The 10,349-nt window shown below is 34.8% G+C and overlaps 1 pseudogene across 1 annotated transcript; it reads left to right on the top strand.

Annotated features, from left to right (window-relative positions):
* The first annotated feature begins 3,280 nt into the window (after window positions 1–3,280).
* On the top strand, window positions 3,281–5,550 carry LOC149258064 (beta-amylase-like; annotated as a pseudogene). The gene is made up of 6 exons (XR_016253119.1): window positions 3,281–3,325; window positions 3,420–3,473; window positions 3,602–3,871; window positions 4,279–4,488; window positions 4,926–5,165; window positions 5,275–5,550. The product of XR_016253119.1 is annotated as a beta-amylase-like (transcript).
* Window positions 5,551–10,349: the final 4,799 nt, after the last annotated feature.

Raw genomic sequence — 10,349 nt, 5'->3', positions numbered from 1 at the left:
TAGGTTCCATGGTGAAAGTATAACACAGTAGTCACTACTACGGTTCTCTAGGATTAGGAACGGGGAGTGATAGGAGAGGAAAGGGGAGCGAAGAGTGGCCAATTTGTGGAGTAGGAAAATCCCCTCTACCGACAAAAATGATCCCTTTAGCCCAAGTGAGTGGGTCTAGCTGAAAATTAGACAATCTAATGTAAATTTCCTTAGCTTATAATCGAATAAGAGGGCCTACCTCTTATAGCGTTAATCCACTTGATGGTGATCTTGCTTCCTTGCTCCAACTTCCTTTCATTCCTTTCGTTCAAATACTTGAAACGAACATGCAAGAAACAACATTGAACGTGATAGCATAAAATTGATTTCAATTTACTTAAAAGGTCAAGGAGTTCTAAGCTATCAAATGTAATATTACACCTAATATAGGAAATAAACCATTAGTTGTATTAAAATAAACTTCAAAGAGAAATAGAACCAAAGCCTTGTTGTTGGAGATCTCCTTTGTGGCATCCAAGTCCTGTTACACATCTTTTCAACACTCTTTTCCTCCTTTAGCTTGACATGAAATGACTTCCAAGTTCTAACTCTCTCTCCTCATGCTTTAGCTACCAAAGACTAGTCTTTTATCATCTAAGACTAATCTTCTTTTATCAAAAGCTAAAGATTTCATAATTTTGCAGCTAGTGCTATCTCTCCACCACTTTCACTATATGTTGTATTATGTGTAAAGAAAAAGGGTGAGAGGAAGTTGTTTATATAGGGAGAGGATGATGAGAATGAGATCCACTCAAGGGGGAAGAAGTTTTTGTCTCCTTGGGAAGGTCCACTTTTAAGGGGGAAATAACCTTATATGGAGTTCTCGTCCCTTATCCAACCAAATGAACAACCAACACATCGCCACTAGAAGTTTCTAGATGTGAAACTCTGTTTCCTTTTATAAAAACTTTCCAAAAGTAGACCAATGTGGGTATTGGACTAATAGTAGCACTAAATGTTGCACGTCATAGTGTAAAACTCACATCATCGGCGTGGATGAGACACTAGGAAAAACAACCCATCTTAAAAATTGGGTTTTAAGAACGATTCTCTGGAAATGTTTTGAAGGGAGTGGACACTACTCTCTTCAAACTTCAAGGAATGCAAGAGAATAGGTTTCATGGTGAAAATATAACATATTAGTCACAACTAGGGTTCTCCGGGATCACGAACAGGGAGTGACAAGAGAGTGACAAATTACTGTGTAACAATGACAACTAGAGAATTTTTAGAGACAATGGGAAATGACTTCTTTATCTAGCATGAGGTAAAACATATCTTCAGAATAAAGACAAAGTTTGCAACATATATTGAGGTTAATGAGATTTACTAAATGGTAATCAAATTAACCATTTTGGATGATAAATGGTGGGAGCAACTATGTGACCTATTCTACTAAAAATCAACTCGAATATTAGCCACAACATAATTATAGGCCGATTGAACAACTTAATCCTCCAAAACAGAGCCACCTCTTTATGTAGTTGTTCACCTTGCCTATAATTCTATAGAAGACCGATTTTCTTGTTTAGGATAACACTAATAATACACTATATGAAACAACAATTTTGTAAATCAATTTATAATTATGCTACAAATTCTTAAATGTTTGAAGTATTACATGTTGATTGTTGAATATAATTTTCTCTATGAATTGTAATTTTCAAGTTGTTAGAAGCATCAATAATACAAGGACATTCTTCAAATGATCCATTTGGTGTACAAATTGGTGACGCTTTTTCTTGTGTTGGTGTGTTTAATAATTTTTATTTTCACTCTCATTTCTGAAAAGCTTACTTACATAACAGAAACTGTGATGAATAGAATATGTTATATAGAACAGACTATTCTCTTTGTTAATAATTTATATGTTTTCTCCTGAAGTCAAATTAAGGTATTTTTTGTTGCACCTTAGTTTCTGCTGAATCTTATATTTCTTCTGCTTCATAATTCATTTAAAATTCTGAAAGATCCAACTACTGCAACTCAGCTTGCCCTGCGAAACTCCTTCAAAGTTTGATGCATATCCAGTGAATCTTTAGACTCCATAGCCCAATGGAATTATAACAATTTAATCAACGAAACAATCCAATAAAAAACAATGAGTACAGTAATAACTAGCCTAAAATTCACATCAATCATAGCTAAATTTTATAGAGAGAGGCTAGATCCCAACTTCGAAAGTGGTTTTGATGTTATCCTATGTGTTTACTCCCTCAACCTCAAAAATATAGAACGGTAATATAAAGGAAATTAATTTTTTTGGTAGAACTGCTGCCATTGTGTGAAGTTTTATCATGCATCAACCTTCTTCGAGTCATATGTGGGATTTGTGCAGTAAAGTTAATGCGGTGTGGAACTACGTCAAATAATTTAAAGAAGCAACTGTGGAGTGTTAGAAAAATTCAGATCTAGATCATTCAAAATAAATTATGATTTTGAATGTTGAAGCTGTGGAATGTTAAAAAAAAAATCTACTTGGAGACTTGCGTGGATGCTGCAAATGTTGGAGACCTTCATGTGAAGACCTGTATGCGTCGATGCAGCAAGCATTGAAAGGGTAAGAGTGATGTTGTTCGTATTAGGTCAGCCCACAATTATATTCATAATTATACTCACTTAAGAGTCATCTAAGTGTAAATGGACAACCCACAATTATACTCATTTAAGAGTGTTTTTCTCAGGCTCGAAGTCATTACAACAATATTTATCAAAGCATCAAAGCTCATCATGTCACCCATGAGAATTTGAACTTGAGTATAGAAGACAATAATCATTTAGCCCAATCACGCAAGATAACCTCAATTAACATTTTCATAGTCTTTAGTTATATATAAAAATATAGTATAAACAAATCATATTAAAATAAAAAGAAAGGATATTTGTCAATACCTTTTTTTCAATGTTTTTAATCAACTCATAGTATAAAGTGTGAGTTATATTATATTATATATGTGTATGTGTGTGTACGCACACACCTGTAAGAGTATAAAATTGTATGTCTATTTTAATTTTGATTTTTTCAAGCACTAATTCATTTACATTTTATATTTTTAATTACTTCCAGTGTTTAATAAATCTAAAATTAAGATGAATATACACTAATCTATATTTACATATTTGATATTGAATATATATGTGATTTGTCGACAAAATTATTTTGTTATATATTTTCAATTGACCTGTATGAGTTTAAACAACAATGAAGAGATTGTATTAAACATTGTTGTGACATGAGAAGCTTCTGGCAATGGGTCATGAAAGGCCAGGCCTCCTGGCGATGGGACTCTTCGCAGTGACTGAACAGAAACGTCAGTGTCTTTGCAGTGACTAAACATGTCTTTCTTCTTGGTTTCGTGTCTTTCTTCTTCTGCCTGAGGGCCGCGTAGCCATCCTACCCCTAAAGTCAGGGTTGGAAGTTCCCTGGAATTGGAGAATTTCAGGTAAGAAAGTACTCTTTTCTGAACAATTTGGACGATTTTATTTTTTTTCCTATCCATGTAGCTCATTCGAGTATATAAATCATGTCATTTTTCTGAAATAGTGAATATTTTGATGGTTGTGAAAACAGTGCTATGACAGTTATCTTCTGTCAGAATTGAAAGCTGTTGCAGAAGGTATCGGACAGCCGGAGTGGGCATTTTCAAGTCCTCACGATGCTGGTAATTACAATGACCAACCAAATTCTACACCTTTCTTTCGTAAGGATGGATCTTGTACAAAAGATCGTGGAAGGTTTTTTCTGGCATGGTATTCAACTGTTCTGTTAAGACATGGTGACAGAATCCTCGAAGCAGCCTCTGAAATATTTGAAGGCTGCCCGATCAAGTTGGCAGCTAAGGTGGGCTCATAGCATACCAAGCAACTTCATTTCAGGGTGTCTAAGCGTGAACCTACGAAGATAGTTTTCTTCTTTTAACCTCCCCCCCTTTCAATTTCACCAGTGGCAAGGTGGGCTCTTGTCATACCAAGCAACTTCATTTCAGGGTGTCTAAGCATGAACCTACGAAGATAGTTTTCTTCCATCCAACAATAATGGGGTTAGCCCTGGCCTAGCCTCAGCCTAGCTAAACTGTGCTGAGATTCAAATATAAACTAACAGCCGTAAATCTCCAATATTTTACACTTGAACCGCAACCCAACCAATTTATCTTTTACTATTATTACTTGCTGTATTTTCAAGTTCCATTAACCTATTCTGATCATGAGTGAACATTAGTCTCATTTCCTTTCTTTTTGCATCTGTAGGTTGCTGGAATTCACTGGTGGTACAAGTCTGGGAATCATGCTGCAGAGCTTACAGCAGGCTATTACAACTTAACCGAAAGAGATGGATACAGACCCATAGCCAAAATGCTGGCAAGACATCGGGCGGTATTGAATTTCACATGCATTGAAATGCAGGACAATGAACAACCATCTGAAGCCGGTTGTGAGCCGGAGGCTCTTGTGCGTCAGGTGAATAAAAAAAATTGAAGTTGACAGAATCAAGGTGGATTTTCATAGCTGGTTCAGGTTGTGAGCCGGAGGCTCTTGTGAGTCAGGTGAATAAAAAAAATTGAAGTTGACAGAATCAAGGTGGATTTCCATAGCTGGTTCTGCTAAATTTAATCTTAATCACACTGCATCAAACTAGGGATTGGCTTAAACTTAATACAGTGGAGAACACACATAAATTAAATTTTATTTTAGGTAGGAAATATGAGCTTTATGATGTATCATCTGTTAAAATGAGTGCTAGTGAGAAATTGGTCACAATGACTAATATTTCAAGTGAAAAATTGACCAGCATTGAATCTCTGAAAAATAATTTAGACTGAAGAAAATCCATACATAGTTAGATATCGTCTTTTTTGGTTTTGGGCGTTGGTTATCTGAAAAATGTGTGGCTCCAGGTATTAAATGCTGGATGGAAAGAAGGTATTGAGGTTTCCTGTGAAAATGCTTTACCTAGATTTGATGAAGAAGCATATGATCAGATTGTAGGGCAATCCAGACCCGAGGGAATAAACGAAACAGGACCGCCCAAGAAGCGAATATCTGCTTTTACCTATCTAAGGCTATCTCAAGAAGTGATGCAAGAACATAGCTGGAAAGAATTCAACAAATTCGTGAGAAGAATGCATGTGGGTTTGGTATGTACCTTGTCCATATCATTTTCTTTCACTCGATGAGATTACTTTTGTCTAATTGGAATCTGAACGGCTACTGTTATCATTTTGTTTTTCTTGTCCTCTTTTTCAGGATTATCATCCTGAGCCTGAGAAATACTTCAATCCAAGATTACCTCTGAAGCGTTCGAAACCTAGGCAGGAGATTGAAGAATTCCTTGCTGCAGCAATAGCACCCGTGCCTGTGTTATTACATGGGATTGCTTCAGATGACAGTTCAGGTGTCAACCTTACAGAAGAGAGCTCGCAAATACAGGGGACGGTGTCTGTAGAAGATAAGATGACACTCACAGGCAAAATATTGAAGTGGCTTCTATCACCACTCTCATGGTTCCAAAGAAAAAATTAGAATCAGCGGTTGCAGCCAGTCGATGAGCAACTCCTGAGTAGTACTAGAATCGTTGAATGTTTTACATTTGTGATAGCAAACTAATGATTTTGAACGTTAAATCAATCCATTGAAGATTGTATTTTTAATTGACCGGATGTAAATTGAGTATCAAATCATTTAACGGGTTGTAAAAAATATTCTAAATTTTTAGTGTATACTAATTTTTTCGATCGAATAAGTATTAAGAAGGGCAACTGACATTGTTGTAGTCCCTGCCGGTATGCAATTTCAGGAAACACTCAAATTCAATGATAATTGAGGGATATGCAATTTTAGGACACACAAATTCAATGATAAATGACTAATAATCTAAATGAGTTAACAAACCTTTAAACATGAATGTGGCTAATTAAACATGAATGTGGCTAAATGACTGGGTAAATAACTTTAAATATGAATGTGTATTAATTTTATTAACCAGCAACCAGCGGAACTAAGCAGAATCAGTAATGAAATATTTGTATTAAGGGTAAAATAGGAAAAATTGTGAGTAGGTAGTGGAATGTTTCCTATACAACATTGTCAAATTTTAAAATGAAAATCTTCTGAGTTCTCAAAATTGTTAGAACTTTATCTTTGTCTATGTTGAAATTGAAACATACAAAACTTTTACTATACTCATAAGCTTCAGAATCACTTTAATTATATATTATTTTATAAAAATGAGTGGATAGGTAAAAAAATATATCTTACCTAACACATTCAAATTTTAAATTCTAACTCAAAAATTTATATTTCAAAACTGTGAAAACTTGAATTCAAACCTTGAAAAATATAAGAAACAATCCTACAAAAGCTATGCAAGATTTAGTTAATCTTGCAGGGTAGCACCCTATAGGCGTAAGTTTATAAAATTCTAAAAAATAACTCTCTATGAGGATGCTTGTAAGTGGATTGGTAAACTCATTTTGGAACTTATTAGGTTCAAGCTCCAACGACCCGTGGACAAACATGTATGTTTCTTATTCAACTCCAACAACAAAATTTCTTTGTGTCTAGAATTATTCTTATGACAAGAAGTTGAAGTTGCTTTGGTGGTAATTGCGAAAACAAATTTACCTGAACAATCCGACATAATGAGTAGAGCATGCAAACTAGATCAAAACAAAAGCAAGAAATAAAACGATCGGACACACACAAGTTTCATATTCAAATCCAACAACAACATTTCTTTCTCTGTCTAAAATTATCCTATGACAAGAAGTTAAAGTTGCTTTGGTGGTAATTGGGGAAACAAATTTAATACCTGGACAATCTGATATAATGAATAGAGCATGCAAACAATAGCAAGACATAAAACAATTGGACACACACAAGCAATGGAGCTCTAATATGCGTTGTTACGTCCATAAATTCAAGCAATCAGACAGTGACGTTACGTCCATAAATTCAAGCAATCAGACAGTGACGTATCGTCAACATAACGTACAAAATCCTTTTCAAACTAAAAAAAGCAGCACTCTATATATAATTTTAGTGTACTGACCAGTGCTCCATTTGAACCTGCTTCAATGGCCCTAAGATCGAAAGTGCGTCCTGAACTTCCACCGGATGAATCCAGATTCTTTCTCGTGTACATTTTTTTAGCCGGTGCGTTGCTGATTTTCAGACGTCAAATTTCCCCTCTTTTGCCTTTCACATTTGGGTTTTCTCCAAATTCTTTTCTTTTGAAGGCTATTACCCAGATTCCCAGGATGAAAAACTTCTAATTTTCCACAGCACCAGCTCGCTGTACCTTTATTTACCTAAATTTAAAGATTTAACACTTGCTTGAGTAGACTGCATACACAGAGGAATGTCCATTTCTCTTTGCTTTCAAAAACTTGTCTACAAATTGCCTGAGCGTTTCTTCCAGACAAGATGATCTTCTGGACATGCATTTACAAATTTGACGGAAAGTGACAAAAGAGTTGCAGAGAAGCATTCAATTATGTGCACAGATCTTCTTTAATTCCGGCATTATATCAAACTTTTAAAGCAATTTCCTTTTTGTTTAACTCGAATCTGCAACATGTGAAAATTAATATTATGAAGCTACCACCTACTATACAATTTTTAATGATTTTGGCCTCCTACGTTTACATATATTCCCTCTATATATTTGTGTTACCCAAATTGGGTAGCCTTGCACAAATTTTCTTCTCCTGCAATTTTACCCATGTTCGAGAGATCTTTCAATCTTTGTTGCAACCCTTATGTAACTCTAAGACTCTTGTAGATGATCTGTGTACTTGCTTGAACTCTATACTTTTGAACAGTGACTTTTGTATGATTTTGTAGAAAGTTAAGATCTTGATGAACACTTGGATATGTTATTTTCTCTTATTGATAAAGGAAAGTGTTTGATGAAAATGGGGGTTTCATGCTAAGTCAGTCCCTCTATCTTTAGGTAGACAGAGTATTTTCTCAATAATGTGTAAAGCTTCCCTTGTTTCAAAATCAGAAGACAACATGAAGGCATTGTCCATTCCTTTAATTTTTCAGTGGCATGTTTATTTCCCAAGTTAATGAAGCTTCCATATTACTCTGCAAATTGTTTTAGCAGATATGTATAATTTAGGCCTTATGATTTGTAACTCAAAGTTATTTTCACATAAAGAAATCGTTGTTGATATGGCACTGGTTGTCTTCCTTCCCTTTTGTTCTAATGTCTTCTCTCTCAATTTAACAGTCTTCCTTGATTGAAAGAGTTGTGGGTACATATGATCCCTGACGATCATTCAATTCAATATTTGATGGCATTGAAGCTCCTAAACCCAATTTCATGTTGTTCTTTCCTGTACAATAAAAATGGTCCCATACCAGTCAGTATTTCTTTGACAACGGCAGTGTAAACACAAGAAGTAGCATAGAGAAAATGTCTTAAATTCAAGATATTAAAAGGAATGAATGCAAGGTTTTAGAGACAATTCAGATCGATCCAAATAAAGATGCGGGAAAATGTAATATTTTCAAAGGAAAATGGATCATGGCCCAAAAGGGCCTCTATACAGAGGCAAGACCTATCATATATTCAATGGATAGCTGCTGTGACATGGAATACTTGTAACAGAGATGGAAACCAAATGGTTCCACCCTGCCTTGTTTCAATTTTAACATCATTCTTAGAATTCGTAAGAATTTGTGCACTTTTGTGCACAATTCTACAAATTATTCGATAGAATGCCTGAAAGAGATGTGGTGTCATGGACTAATCTTGTAAAGGGATATGGTGAGACTGAGTTGGAAAAGGTTATAAGATATTTTACAATCTTAAGCCTAATGCATGCCTTCTCATATAACAATCACATTGTCTAAGATAATTCAGTTTGTCAGATAAATTTTGTATCTTTTGGGTGAAATGGCAGTACTCTTCTATTACTTTGCTTCAAGGATAGGGCATTGTTTAATGAAATCCATTGAATTAATATATGAATCTAGGGTATCATGGTTCAGAACAACATAATGTTCAAATGTGAAGCCAATGAAACTATATAAGATTACCCTGCTCCTTTCTTACTAATTCTCTCTTTATAAACTAGCCATTTGGAACTTTGATGTTACACATTCAAATTCTAGTATCATCCACCTGTTTAATTCTCACCTTGGGGCATCTGTAATATTTGACGACATAATGCCTTTAGAAGCACATAGTTTGTTTGACTACCTCTCCACTAGTTAGTTTGTCTATGCTCATTATGGTAAATTCGATCTTACACCTTGAACAAGATTTACTTGTAGTTTACTAAATCCAATGGCTGATTTTTTGGGTATCCGACACTTGATTAATTCTCACCTCGGGCAATCTTTGACAACATAATGCCCTCTAGAAGCTTATAGAATCCAATTTTTAACATATTTTCACTCTTTTTATCACTAGGAGTGCTTAATTCAAACAATGGTGAGACCATTTGGATGTTAGAAACCTAATGCTAATTTTCTATTTGTCCCTAACCTAATGAATATTAATATTGGTGATAGCATATCTTTAAAATGAACATATTGAGTTAATTTCCCTTATATAAAATTCTTCCTTATTTATTCATAATCTTTGAATTTCAATTACATCAATGTTCTCATCCTTTGTCAAATGTTCATCAAGCAATGTCAGAAGACAGTATTGGCATCCATCAAGGACCTTAGGATAAACCTTATAAACTGAAAGCATGCAGTGTGTAACTAACATGAAATCAAAGTGTCAAATAAATTAATTTGTGCATTTGCTAATTATGGTAACCCTCGCTCTTCAAATATTAGATAGTTCAAGCTTTGATCTCATGAAATAAATGTAACCTTACAAATTGCAGGGCACTAGTCTATTTTTGTGCTAAAGTTTATTGTGTATCATGTGATTTGATTATGACAAAGTTGGTAATTTGATTTATTTCTGTTGTTTGTACTTTGAAGGTTATTGCATCTTGGGGAGTTCGCAACAACATTGACTTTCTTTCTTTGTCTTATACACGACATGCTGAAGACATTATACAAGTAAGAAATATGACATAAAATCTACATTCTTGCTCATGTTCTGAGCTTGTGATGTTACTTCTAGCAACTATGATGGATCTCACACAAAATTTTCTGTCAAACTGTTTTTCTAGAAACAAGTTATAGCAACACCGTCCATGCTTTTCAACAGATTGTGCGCCAAGATGTCATCCATGCCCTCTTCAGAGGAGTAACAACTAATATTATGTTAAGAGTAGTAAGGACTGGAGTTCTTGCACTATATGATCAGCTTCAGTGACTAGTTCTGAGTAAGTCAAACAAGTCAATAT

The sequence above is a fragment of the Pinus tabuliformis genome, chromosome 6 (genome assembly GCF_031772625.1).
Source record: "Pinus tabuliformis cultivar Carrire ecotype Pingquan chromosome 6, CPIR1, whole genome shotgun sequence".
NCBI lineage: Eukaryota > Viridiplantae > Streptophyta > Pinopsida > Pinales > Pinaceae > Pinus > Pinus tabuliformis.
This window is presented reverse-complemented; position numbering and strand designations above follow the sequence as displayed.